The sequence below is a fragment of the Labeo rohita genome, chromosome 25 (genome assembly GCF_022985175.1).
Source record: "Labeo rohita strain BAU-BD-2019 chromosome 25, IGBB_LRoh.1.0, whole genome shotgun sequence".
NCBI lineage: Eukaryota > Metazoa > Chordata > Actinopteri > Cypriniformes > Cyprinidae > Labeo > Labeo rohita.
In genome coordinates, this window is record NC_066893.1 from 9,689,887 (window position 1) to 9,705,517 (window position 15,631).

The 15,631-nt window shown below is 27.3% G+C and overlaps 1 protein-coding gene across 2 annotated transcripts in view; it reads left to right on the top strand.

The window, feature by feature from the left end:
- Nucleotides 1-15,631, top strand: part of otud7a (OTU deubiquitinase 7A) — a 110,790-nt gene that overhangs the window by 27,887 nt on the left and 67,272 nt on the right. For both annotated transcript variants that reach the window (XM_051099064.1, XM_051099065.1), the window contains exon 2: nt 12,359-12,495. The gene's annotated coding sequence lies outside the window, so the exon portion shown is untranslated. The remainder of the gene's footprint in view (nt 1-12,358; nt 12,496-15,631) is intronic.

Sequence of the window (15,631 nt, forward strand, 5' to 3'; positions counted from 1 at the left end):
TTGTGATTATAATTATAAATTATTAAATTTTCATTTTATTTTATTATTTTTTATTTTTATTTAATCATTATTATTATTATTCTAATTATTATTATTATTATCATAATAATAATGTTATAAATAATAATTATTATATAATAATATAATGATTTTAATTATAAATAGTTATTTTATCACTTTATTTTAATTATGTTTTATTTAAAGAATGGAAGTAATAATGTAATAATAATAATAATGTAAATAATTATTATAATATAATAATATAATGATTATAATTACAAATGAATAATTTATCATTTTATTTTAATGTTTTTATTTTTATTCATTTTTAATGATTTTGTGATTATAATTATAAATTATTAAATTTTCATGTTATTTTATTATTATTTTTATTTATTTAATCATTATTATTATTAGTATAATAATAATAATAATAATAATTATTATTATTATTATTATTATTATTATGTAATATAATGATTATAATTATGAATGATTTATTTACCATTTTATTTTATTATTATTTTTTGTTTAAAGAATGGGAAAAAATAATAATACTGTAAATAATAATAATTATTATAACAGAATGATTATAGTTATACATTATTAATATCGTATCATTTTATTTTATTTAAAAAATGGAAATAATAATAGTAATGCTGTAAATAATAATTATTATAATATAATAATAAAATTATTATAATTACAAATGATACATTTTGTAATTTTTTTTTGTTACTATTCCAAAAATGGAATAGTAGTAGTAGTAGTAATAATAATAATAATAATAATAATAATAATGTTGTAAATAATTATTATAATTATGGTAATATAATGATTATAATAATAAATTATTAATTTATCATTATATTATAATAATATTTAAAAAATAATATTCATATTTCAATAATGGAAAAATAATAATAATAATAATAATAATAATAATAATGTTGCTGTTGTAAATAGTTATTAGAATATGTCAGTATTGCTTTCTGATCTCAGTGGGCACAAATTTTCTTTCTTTCTTTTTTCTTTCTTTCTTTCTTTCTTTCTTTCTTTCTTTCTTTCTTTCTTTCTTTCTTTCTTTTCGGTTCTAACTGCTACACTTCAAAAATTCTACATCTGTTCTTTGAGAATGAACAGCTGTTAGGTAAAAAGTTGTTTGAGTGTTGCTTTATAGTTTTGAGTGATTTCTAAATGTTTATTTACTGACCTAAATCAAAAACGCCCGTCCAGACAATCTACATAATATTCAGGTTACTCTTTCAATGCATTTTTTTTTTAGAAGTTTCCAGCCTGTTATATATCATCCACCATGCAGACGTCTTGAGGTAGAGCCGATTTAGTTATCTTCATGATCTCTGGACTGGTTTCTCAGTGTTACCAAACAGTAAACAGGCTATTGTGGTTTCACTGTGGTGGGTGTTTCTCTGCATCTCTCTGTCTCACTCTAGCTCACGCCTCATGTGTTTTGTTGTGGTGATCAAATACAAAAAGCAGCAAGTTCTTGTGATCGTCAGAAGCTCTGAGCTTCTGCACGACACGCAGAGACCCTCGACTTTACACAAAAACACATCGTATCACAGCCAAATGAGCAAGCGCTGGAGCAGTAATTACTCTCATTTATTTGATCTATCTTCATAACCATCTGATGCTGTAACCGTATAAGCCATTTATGAGGAAATGTGTGTTTTATGTGCGTACAGGGCACTTAGGAACATTGCAGCACTTTCAAATTGGTTTTGGTCAAGAAATAGTGTGTAAAGAGGTTTACTGAGATGTATAATATATTTCCTCCACACATGATAGAATTGTAGTTCACTGGTTTTGACACAACTTTCACAATTTAGATGATTCTGATTCACAAGCTTTCGATTCGATTCAATTACTTTGGATATATATCAGGTACAGTACATGCCAAATTTTCTCAAGGGAAAAAATCTCAACTAATGCTGTAGCCCTTCCAAAAATTAACTATGGTTTTTGGTTTTAGGTTTTATTATAGTAAAAGTGTAGTAGGCTTAACCATGTTTTTTTTTGCCGTATTACTATTTAAAAAACAAACAAAATAGTTTTACTACAAATACCAAGGTTAAACTATGGTTAGAATACCAAAACCATGGTTAATTTGTAGTTACTATGGCTTAAGTATAGTAACCATGATTTTTTGGTTTTATTTGTAGTAAAACCATGGGTAATTTATACTCGAGAGTCAGTTGGCACTACATTATCATTGTTACTACAGTAACAAACCACAAATTCTGTCACTAGAACTTAATTCGAACCCGCAGTATTTCCTTTGATGATTCATTAGGACCCATTTAATAAAACAACATTGCGTGAAGTAGAAAGCGAGTCATGAGACCGTTTGAAAGCCTCCTTGTTTGCGGTTAGTGTGCGTCTCATAGAGAGGCTCTTATAGAAAGCAGCGCAGAGTTTTGTAAACCCTGAGTCTGGCCTTGTTAAAGCACACATGGATGAATGAGCACTGCGTGACACGTCCTGAGCCTTATTTTCATCGCTGGGCTTCTATCCCAGAATTCCTTGGGGTTGCTAGACCTGCAGCTGTGTGTCTTTGGCTTTGCAGGTCTATGAGGTAATCGGCTCCGTGTTGAAGGCTCAGTGTGAGGGAACGCAGCCAGGTGAGTGTTTGTGTGTGTGGTGGGTGTACATGAAGAGCACCTGTGGAAACGCTTGAATAATGCGGCACACACACACACACTCACACAGATGTTGTTGTGTGGATGCCGTGTCTCTATCGGCAGGCGTGATGAATGGTACTCATTACGTCCACGAGTGTCAGCAGTCCTCTTTAACCTGTCTTCAGCAAAGCTTCATAGATCAGCGATGGATTCGTTGAGTATGTGCATTCATCAAGTTGTATAGACATGACAGCAGTGTTGTTGAAGTGTGCGTGTCTCTAGACAAAATATAACAATATATGCAAGGCATAATATAATATAAAATATAATATAATATAATATGTTAGGGCTGTGAAATAGCATAATTTAAGTGATTAACATTTGCACATAGTTTAATGTAATAATTATTACTAAATAAATGTATTTTTTATTATTTATTCAATTATAATATAACGGTAGAGAATAAATAGGAGAAAAAATCTATTTTTTTATATTTATTCTATTCTATTCTATTCTATTCTATTCTATTCTATTCTAGTGTTTGGGGGAAAGTCCATATAATTACATTATTTAAATGTATGTAATTTTATATTTATAATGAAATATAATTTAAATAATATATCATTTAAATCTTAAATGAAATAAAAATGCAGATAGTTACATAATAAATCTTAATAATTATTTTTTTGATGTTGGTAATCATTTTATGATTTTTTTAATCAATTTTATAAATGTAATAATATTATTTTATTTCTGCTTTTTAACACAATGGAAATTAAATAGTAATCTGTTATCATTATTATTATTATTACTTTTAAAGTATTGTATTTTTATGGTATTTTATTTTATTCTATTCTGTCTGTCTTTTGGGGAAAATTCTATACAATTAAATAATTTAAATGTAATTGTATATTATAATAAAATATAATTTAAACGATATTGTTTAAATCTTAAATAAAAATGTAAATAATAATATAATAAATATGAATAATTAAATTGTTATTAATATTAATGGTTTAGTTTTTATTATTTAATTTCTGTTTTTTAACAATGGAAATTAAATAATTGTTGTTCTTATATTTTATTTAGAATGATATATTATTGTGTATATATAATATTAAATAAATGTATTTTCATTATATATGAGAATGTCTATTTATTATTAGGATTAACCCCTTGAGATGTACCATCTCGTTTTCGAGGGGGTCCCAGAACACAATGCAATACATTTGCAACATAAAACAAAACAAAACACACATTAACGATACATCTTTAAACAACACTAAACACAAACGATAAACAAAAAAAAACAAAACAAAAAAAAAGCACCACAAAATGATTAACTAGCCATTAAAAGCTAGTAACAAATATACAACAAAACACCTAATACAAAATACACTATACACTGATCAGTGGATCCAATACACAAAAAAAAACAAAAAACAACAGTACCATTTTCAATAATAACATGTACAAACCAAAGCAAACTGTGAAAACAAAGTTTGCTTAAACATCTTAAATGATGTAATAGTTCGAATATACGCAGGTAAATTGTTCCAGTCAATAGGGGCTTTAAACATAAAAGCTTTTTTAACATGAGGAACAAAGAAATAGGTCTGAACAGAATGTCTAACTTGATAATTTGAAGAAAAAGGTACAAAATATTGTTGTAAATAACTAGGATAGTTAAAATAAATACATTTGAAAAGAAATAGAAGCCAATGAATAAATTGTACATTTTTTTTTCTATTCTATTCTATTCTATTCTATTCTATTCTATTCTATTCTATTCTATTCTATAGTGGAAGTCCATGTAATTAAATAATTTAAAATGAAAATAATTTTTATATTTTATATTAAAGAATATATATAATTGAAATAATATGTCATTTAAATCTTAGATGAAATAAACATGTAAATAATAATGTAATAAATATTAATAAGCCCAAAAATTATATAATTTATTATTTTTTAAATTTTATTTCTGCTTTTTAACGTAATTAAATAATCATCATGTATTATTAATTATATGTGTGTATATATATATATATATATGTCTTTACAATATTTTTTAGGGTTTTCAGAAATGTTTTTATTTGTCATAATATTTCAATTTTTTTATTATATAATCAGATATTTATTATTTAAATGTAGACATTTATTACTATTTTAATTTAATAACTAAAACACTGATGTCTCCGTGCGAACTTACTCAATGTACATGTTGTAGAGAAATTGTGAGTAATTGCTTCCCATAATTCTCACACTTGCTTTGCATATCAGTAGTGTGTGATGGCACATTTTTCCACCGCTGCCAGACGTCTGACGCTCTGAAAATAAACCTCGCAGCCTCAGAGCGCAATTATGAAGGTTACTGTGTTAAATTTAGCCGTGGAAACATTGATCATCAGCGGGAGAACAGGGAAATGTGATGAATGAGTGCGTGGCTGTTATTGTTGATGGTGACAATGGCTCCTCTGTTGACTGAGGTGAGGCTGTGAAGCCGGCCCGTGGAAAGTGTTTTACAGCAGCTCACATCGTAGGTGGAGGTGAGAGCGAGGGTCTTTCTGTTTCTCGTGCTCGCACTTTCACTGTGAATGTTTTTGAGCTTGTTAACGTGCGGCTCATAAATACTAGAAGCCTGCAGGCCGTGGTGCGTGCGGGTCAATGCAGCGTGACGTGTAAACAAACTGTTTCCTGTTTTGAGTGTATATGTGTGTTTCTATGAATGCACATGTGGGTGGAAATTATATTTGATAAACAAAGTGTTTTCTGCTACTCAGGGTTTTCCTAATTTGCTTCATTTACAGCTTTAAAAGGTTTCTTAAGAAGCCGTGGGAGTCAGTCAGAGAGGTATCTCTGCACTTTTTTTTTTTTTAAGAGAAAAAGGTTATGAATGTCAATAGTAGATGCAGGTTTGACTCATTAAATTCCCATAAAACCCTTCTTTGACCTCTGAATGTTTGTTTTACTAAGTGAATTACAAATACTACAATAGAGATTTTCTCAGTGCTTACCCTAGTAAAAAAAAAAGTAATAGATTTAAAATGCTAGTTCAAATCTATTAGCATATTTACTGACATATTACTTGAGACTTATTGATATAAAAAGTGTAATTAAACTTTGTTTGATTTACTTGTGCACAGTGTACGTTTCTCATTAATAATCCTAAAATATGTTTTAATGTCACTATTCATGAGGACTGTATGATCTTTAAATAATATTGGTCTTTTAAATGCTAAATATTTAAAGTGTACCTAAAGCATACTTGCAATACAATACTTTAGCATAATCAAATATACTTAAGTATATCTTTAGTTGGACTTCAGCATTACTTCTGCACAATTAAAGTACGTTAAGTACAAAATTAGTTTTAATTTAGCAGACTTTATTCCAGTTTAGTACACTAAAAGTACAATTGCAGGGTATTTTTAAAGTACATAATATGTAAATGTATTTGTAGTAAACTTAGCATGAAATAAATGTATTTTAAACACATTTTGGTATATTTATTTTTCGCTAGTGTAGTCTCTCTATTTTTTCTTGAACTGATTTTGTTTGTTTGAGCAAATTTCCTTTTAAAGTCTTAAAATGTCTCAAATGCCATAGCATAGTCTTTGGGTTTGCAGACAAAAAAATATTGTTTATTAATTATTATTAATTTGTTAAAAATTTTATCTAAAGAATGGAATTATTATTATTATTATTATTATTATATTTTATTTTCATGGCATTGTATTCTATTCTGTTTTTGAAGTTTTTTTTTTTTTTTTTTTTGGAAAAAAGTCTGTGTAACTAAATAATTTAAATGTAAGTAATTTTACATTTATTATAAAACAATAAATAGTATATAAATAATATATAATTAAGATCTTTAAATAATTATAGAATAAAAATTAAGAATTATATTGTTTTTGTTAATAATAATTGTTGAGATTTTTATAATTTCTTTTCTGCTTTATAACACAATGGAAATTAAATCATCATCAGTCATTATTATTATTATTATTATTATTGTTGTTATTATTATTATTATTATTATTATTATATTTTATAATTGTATTATGTTATAGTCTTGTATGTATAATATATAACTTTGTGTGTCTATCTATCTATATAACATTGTTATATAACATGTTTGTAACAATATGTTATAATAATATTTTATAGAATTTTTATAAATGTATTTATTATATTATTTATATAATAATATATAATAATACATTTATAGATATTTATTCTGTTATTTAAATGTGTACATTTATTATATACTTAAATTAAAATTACATTATAGAAATGATAATATATATATATATATATATATATATATATATATATAAATTTATATTATGTGATTATATATTATATCTACAATAGATCTATATAGCTATTTTTCTTGAACTGATTTTTTAAAATTTTATTATTTATTTTGTTTTATTTATTCATTTATTTTTTAATTAAAGGAGCAAAAATAGGAATCACGATACTGATTAATGTTATTATTATTATTTTTCTTTGTGTCTATTAAAAAATAAACTTTTTTACTTTATTGTTTATTATATTTTAATATGCTGTAAAGAACTATAAGAGAGCATATTTTCATTTATTTCATCTTTTTGAATAAATACTTGAAAGTACTAAAGCATTTCAAAATAATTTCAGCTTGTTTTTAATTAAAAGTAAAGCATTGTGCTTTTTTCTGTTAATTATTGGTATTTTGGCTACACAATAAACTGTATCTGGCATTTAATTTTTGTAAGCTTGAATTTTCTCTGGGCCGCCTGTCACAGGAAAGACTAAAAACATTATTTAACAAATTCAATATATAGATTTTACTGGCATCTCAAAGAGAGTCCTAAAAGCCTTGCTTAAGAAGAAAAAAGCAGAAGAAAAATTTTGGTCTATTTTCCAGACTGTAAATTTTAAATGAGCCTGTCTGGTTAAAAATAAAATGAATTGAAAAATAATACAATAGTTTTGTCAGTTTTTAGGAGTACGTTTACATATAGAAATTTGGATAGAAGTTCTCTTGACGCAAGCTTTCCTCTCTTCTTCCTAAAAGCCGTGACCTTTGACCCTTTGGGCTAATGTAGTTGTCCATCTCTTTGCCTGTCACTCTTCCCCAGTCTAATGCTGTGAAATGAGACTCAGCCGTTCTATAAATGGCCTGTCAGAGCTGCGAGCCGCTATTCTGAGGGGAGGAGAGTGAAATGTACAGCATGCATAGCTGTGAATTATGTATTGTGATTCTTGCTTCTTGAGGTTACAGCGGCTCAAAGAGATCTTGGTGGAAAAACTGCTGCCGTATGAGACTTTGGGCCTGCTGAGGCATCAGATATAGCGTGTTTTGTGTATGCATATTATTTTTTGTGCAGCGTAGATTCACACTGCCTGAAGAATGACCTCATCGTTCACAGTACACACAAACACACACACATCTTACAAAAAATATCATAGTCTCTTCAAAAATACTTTAGTTGCTACAGTTACTACTGTAAAACCATTGCAAGTTAATATGGCATCTCTTTTCTATAGTTTTGTTTTATTAATTCTTTTTTGACACTGGATATAAACCAATTTAGTTTTATTATTCAAACTATATACTTTTATACTTTTGGTGATGGAATGGCTAAGAATATTTGTAGGATTTAACTAAAAAATCTACTAACTAACTAACTAAATAATAAATAAATGAATAAATGGCTGAAAATGATATGTGCCATTTAATTGAAATATACATTAATTACACAATAATATCAATAAATAATATAGTATATTATTATTAGTATATAAGTGAATACATACATGCATACACACTGAAATGGCTAGAAAAGATATGGAATTTAACATAAAATAAGATTAAATTATAAATAAATAAATAAACAAACATTTCATTAAAATGTTCATAAATAGTATAATAATAATATCAATAAATAATATAATATATTATATGTAAGTAAGTAAATAAATGTAATAAAAAAAATATATACAAACATAGACATGCTGAAATGACTAAATAATATCTGTTAAATAAATAAAATAGCTGAAAAATATATGTGGAATTTAACTAAAATGTCAGCTACATAAATTAATATACAGTATATTAAACAAACAAACAAACAAACAAACAAACAAACAGTGACTCAAGAATATTTCTCAAATTCAACTAAAAATAATAATAAATTCTGTAATGGTTAAAAAAAATATCTGTGGAATTTATCTAAAACTGCCAAATAAACAAACAAATTAATAATAATAATAATAATAATAATATATGAATATCAATAAATAATATATTATCTATAAATAAATAAATACATATAAACATACATACATACATACATAATGAAATGGCAGTTACATCAATTAATATACAGTATATTAAACAAACAGTGGCTGAAGAATATACATATTGAAGTGCTAAAAATGAAACAAAATACATAAAAATAAATTCTGTAATGGTTGAAAAATATCTGAAATTTAGCTAAAACTGCAGAATGAATGAATGAAAGGCTGATCTGTGGAATTTAACTAAGAATCTGATAAACAAACAAACAAACAAATAAATAAATGGCTGAAAAATATCTAGAATTTGCCTACACTCTTAAAAACAAAGGTTTTTTATTGGCATCAATGTTTCTATGAAGAACCTTAAACATCCATAGAAACTTTCAAATGCAGAAAAGGTTCTTTATAGTCAAAAAAGGTTCTTTAGATTTTTTAAATGTTTTTCAAAATGGTTCTTCTACGAACTGTTCACTGAAAGGTTCTTTGGGGAACCAAAAACGGTTCTTCTATGGCATCACTGCAAAAACACCCTTTTGGAACCTTTATTTTTAAGAATAAATTAATATAAAGTATATTAAATAAACAAAAAAACAGTATATATATATATATATATATATATATTTTTTTTTTTTTTTTTGGTAGAATTTTATTAAAATGTCCATAAATAATATAATAGTAATATCAATAAATAATATATATTATCTATAAATAAATGAATAAGTACATATGAAATTAATATACAGTATATTAAACAAACAAACAGTGACTGAAGAATATTTTTTCTCAAATTACTAAAAACTAAAGTGGAAAAAAAACCCATAAAAATATGCATAAGCATATGCATGAAAATAAATAACTAAATTCTGTAAAGGTTGAAAAATATCTGTGGAATTTAGCTAAAACTGCCTAATAAATAAATTTAATAAAGTTAATTAATGTTTTAATTAATACTTAAATGGTTGAAAATATCTTTGGAATTCAATTAAAAAAAAAAAAAAAGCTAAATAAATACTGAAATGGCTGACAAATACGTGTGGAATTTTACTAAACATAAGCCAGACAAAAGGGAATTTTTACTGACAAACCAGTTGAGCTGTTGCTCTGAACTTGTGACCTCTTGCAGGAGATAGTCCTGTAAGCAATGATACCTCATATTCAGGAGGTTAAAATCCTAGAATTAACCCTGCGTTTGGCTCAAAAACTGAAATTTTTTTATCGCACCTTATCAGTCTCATCAGACATTTCTGCAGAAGTATAACTAGGTCAGAAACACACACACACACACACACACATATATTTGTTTTTGTGAATTGTGGGGACTTTCCATATACTTCTATAGTTTTTATACTGACCAAACGATATTGTCTATCCCCTAACCCAACCATAACCCTAAACCTAGCCCTCACAGAAAACATGTTTGCATCATTACACTTTCAGATAAACATCATTTACTATTTTTAATCATTTTTAACATTGTGGGGACCGCAGGCCGGTCCCCACAATGTCAAAAATTTCAGGTTTTACTATCCTTGTGGGGACATTTGGTCCCCACAATGTAGCAAAAACAAGTACACACACACACAGAAATACCTTAAAGGAGAAGTCCACTTCCACAACAACAATTTACAAATAATTTACTCACCCCCTTGTCATCCAAGATGTTCATGTCTTCCTGTCTTCAGTTATAGAGAAATTATGTTTTTTTGAGGAAAGCATTTCCTCAAATATAAATTTGTATACTTTTTAAGCACAAAAGCTTGTGTAGCACAGGCTCTGGGATGCGCGTCCACGACGCTACAAATTAGTAATGGGTCGTTCTTGAACAATTCTTTCATTTTGAACGAATCTTCAGTGTGACTCGGGAAGAACGAGTGATCTCGGGGGAGTGATTCTATTAGGTTCTGTCTCCTTATTATTAGGTTCTGTTTCAAGTCGTTGGGTTTTTCGAGTCGTTCATTCATCTTATGGGGCTGTCACGGGATGAACGAATGACTCAAACCTGAAAACTTGTCAGATAAGAGGTGAGGTGAGCTAATCATAGACTAAAGACCCAGGTAAACAATGAATTAATCTTTTCTGTTTCTTATAGCATTATAGTTTTGTCTTGTTTGTAGTGTGATCAACGTTTGTGTAAGCAGTAGATGTGTTAGGGAAGTTACAGGTAACATTTTAATTATATTTTGCTAAAATGAACGAAATGACTCAAAAAGATTAGTTCATTTTGCTGAATGAGACTCAAAGGTCCGAGTCAGTAAAATGATCCGAACTTCCCATCACTACTACGAATCACGTCTAAGTTCATCGTCTGTGTACTGAGTATGGCAAAAAACTCCATCTTATTTGCTCCTACAACTTAAGAGGAGGACATCGTTGTACCTTTTTCGTTGTGCAACTTCCTTGCACTTTCTTAGTCTTTGCATGTTCGCTTTGTAAACGCTGGGTCTGTAGTTCCACCTACGTTCCGCGTGACCTTTCGACTTCAATAGTACGTAGCGTCGTGAACGCGCATCCCAGAGCCTGTGCTACATGAGCTTTTGTGCTTAAAAAGTATAAAAATTTTATTTTCCGAAAAAAAATGACGGATCGTTTTGCTAGATAAGACCCTTCTTCCTCAGCTGGTATCGTTTAGAGCCCTTTGAAGCTGCATTTAAACTACATTTTGGAAGTTCAAAATCGGGGGCACCAATGAAGTCCATTATATGGAGAAAAATCCTGAAATGCTTTTCTCAAAAACCATAATTTCTTTACGACTGAAGACAGAAAGACATGAACATCTTGGAAGACAAGGGGGTGAGTAAATTATTTGTGAATTGTTGTTCTGGAAGTGGTGTTCTCCTTTAATAAACTGACTATATTTCCTGTCTGTCATCGGTTGACGGGCTTTGTTATGTTTCTCTCTAATGGGACATGAGAACAGGCTCATGTAAAACATTACATCACTGTGATCTCTGACTACTAAGCTCAAGTTTCTGTCTTCACTCACCTTTCACATTCCTCAGCTCTACTTCTGATGCACTCAAGTCTTCTATCTATCATAATATTTTGCTTTTCCCCCCCTGAAAGTTATAAACCTTTTCATCACAGCATCATTCCAGATGATGTATTGGATTAAACAGCGTTCTGTAGCGACGGTGACGTAAATGACATAAACACTCACATTTTATTTTCCATTAACTACGATCACTGCTGTTTCAGAGGATTTCCATGGACTAAAGCTGCTCTACATTTCATGCACTGTTTGTAAGGGTATGCTCGAGCAAACTGCAGCAATATGAGATTGTAGGGGTGTTTTAAGAGGGTCACTGGGATATTGGGTCACGCTTGCATAATGTGGCTAAAGTCAGATAACATTACTGTGCTTTATAGGGCACTGGAGTTGATGTGAGATTTGTTCACTAATCGTTTTCTCTCTTGCTCTCTGTTTTTAGGCCTGCATTTCAGCCTGAGTCTTCCTCACCTGCCAGCCATGGACTAGACGAGAAGAGTGTGCTTGAGAGACTGTGTGACCGCAGACATAAGCATGGTGGTGAGGTGGCTGCTCAACTCCCATTGAGAACACAAAAAAAGTAAGAATGCCTTTATTAATGCGGTCGGCATTTATTCAGATGGTTTCACGGGAACTTCACAAAGCCTACACGGAATTTTTGATCACGTCTGACAAAAGCAAATTTCCGTAGAATTTTAACACCCGTCTTTACAAAACATTTTTTGCCGTGTGTTGATTTACATGAAAAAAAAAAAAAAAATGGGGGGAAACAAACCTGATCTTAAAAAAAAGATGTAGATTTTTTAATAAATTAAATATATGTATATATTTTATATACTCTACTATTTCAGGTGCTAGAAATGGCTCTTTATACCTCTCAAACATTTAGACTTTCTACTAATAATTATTTAAATGTTCATTGATCATGAACAACTGGAAGTCATTGTTTCAACAGGTTGCAAAAGATAAAAAACATTTATTTATTATGAAATCTAAAAAATTATATAATAATAATAATAATAATGATAATAATGTAACTGTAATCTAACTGATTTTATTTATATTTATATCTGAATGATAATATACAAGTTTAATTCTATATACAGTAAATATGAATTATCTATAGAAAATAAGTACATGACAGATTATATAATTAAAATAATAATCAATATACATACAACATTTCTATATTTAATAATAATAGTTTATATTTATATTTGAATGATTATATACAAGTTTAATTAAAATTAAAATATATTATGATTAATTAATAGAAAATAAATAAATAAATGAGATTATATAACAACAAACAACAACAACAACAACAATAATAATAATCTCTCTCTCTCTCTCTCTATATATATATATATTTAATGACATGTAATTATTATTAATATAAACATTGATTTAAACATTGATATTATTTATATTTATGTACGAATGATTATATACAAGTTTAATTATATGTAAGTATGAATTATCTCTATATGACAGAGTCTATAATATAACATAACATTTATATATTTACTTTCATATTAATGTAGTCATTAATGAGAAAGTGAATATATAAATGTTTGTTTAATTATATTACTTTATAATATGTTATGATTAATAGAAAGTAAGTAAATGACAGATTATATAATAATAATAGTAATAGTAATAATAATAATAATAATAATACAACACATATGTTTACTTTAATATTAATGATTACATGCATGTTTAATTATATTACATTAAAATATATTATGATTAATTAATAGAAAATGAATAAATGACATTTTATAATAAAAGAATATCTATCTATCTATCTATCTATCTATCTATCTATCTATATAATAATAATAATAATAATAATATTTGATTATTATTGATATAAACATTGATAAATACATTAATGTTATTATTTATTTATATATGAATTATATTTATATATGAATGATTATATACAAGTTTAATTCTATATAAGTATGAATTATCTATCTATCTAAAGAACAGATTTCTTTAATATAACATATCATTTATATATTTACTTTCATATTAATGATTACATGCATGTTTAATTATATTACGTTATAATATATTCTGATTAATTAATAGAAAATAAATTAATGACAGATTACATAATAACTATAATATAACACTTATATGTTTACATTAATATTAATGATTACATGCAAGTTTAATTTAATTAATAAGTAGAAAATACATAAACAGATTATAGAATAATGTTAATAATAATATAACATATATATTATAATGTTTGTGTTTTTCTTTAATATTAATAATATTAATATACAACAATTTTAATTATATATATATAATTCATTATATGCATTATAATTCTGAACTAGAGATTCTTTATAAATGCTGTGCTGATTTTAAATTGGCTGTTATTGACAGACCATTATTGCTGTCAGGCAACAGCCATCATTAGTTTCAAACATTAACCACAACACTGTTCATTTTACATTTGACTGATTCTCACTGCCAGGAACTCACATTTCATGCTGTAGAGATCTCAAAAATTAAAGCCACCATGTTTACTGAAGATATATAGAGCTATTTCTGTTATCAGAACTCAAAACTGTACTCTAAATTCCAACTGTTTTGATAACTAGAAGAAAGAATTTATTTTTAAGAAAAAAAAAATGAATACCCACCACTGCCGCCACTTGATTTACATACTCTAGAATAAACTCCATCATAAATCACACTGAATCCAGATCTGAAAATCATGTTAGCAAGTACATTTGGAAATTGTACAAAAGTTTTTTGGGGGGCTGTGGCTTTTGACATATTTATGTTTTATTAGCTGAGGATCGTTGTGACATATTACAAAACAGGTCAGTCTGTGGGCACTGGATCCATAATTTAAATTTGTCTGAGGTATTTTTTAAACACTTATACCCAAATACATTCCAGTGGTTTAAATATGGAAGCGCTGGATATTTTGAGCTAATGTTTTGAGTACTTTACTGAACTGGTTTTGCTTACGGTGAGACCCACACGTACCACACAATACAAACAGCAGGATGTAAGTGGGTCAGCTAAACTGCTGCTAAAGTGCTGGGCTTTCTGATAAATAATGCAGTGTATATGAAAAGAAAAATATCTTGAAGTGAGGAAGATATATGGTTTTGGTGTCAAAACAGAAAATCGTGTGAAGACAGACATACTGTATAAAGGTTCAGGATTTGCCATTATTTATGTAGTTATCTGCTAAACTGTAGTTTTGAAGTGACCATGTTAATACTAAATATGAAAAGTACTTTACTTATAAAAAAGGAGCAAGTATTTACTTTTTTCAGTTATTAATTTAGTTTTTATAGATATTAATTCACTAAATTGTCCCTAAACACATGATTACCCTGCTAAATTGCTTAATGAAAACCACTTGTGTTATTATGCACAATTAATTTATTTATTAATTTATTAAATTTAAGTAATTAAAAAACAAACAAACAAAAAAAAAAACATGAAAAATATTTTTTCAAAATCAAAACCAGGTCCCTACAATATTTAACACTGAGTTAACATATATTCGTATCAGGGTTACTGTTAAACTAAAACCATGAAAATAATTACTTAATAAAAAAAAAAAAAAAACATTGATTTGAAATAAGTAAAATAAAATAAAATTTTACTTGATGTACTAAAACAACTATAACTGAAATAAAAATAGACATTTTTTAAATGTAAAAAAAAAAAAACA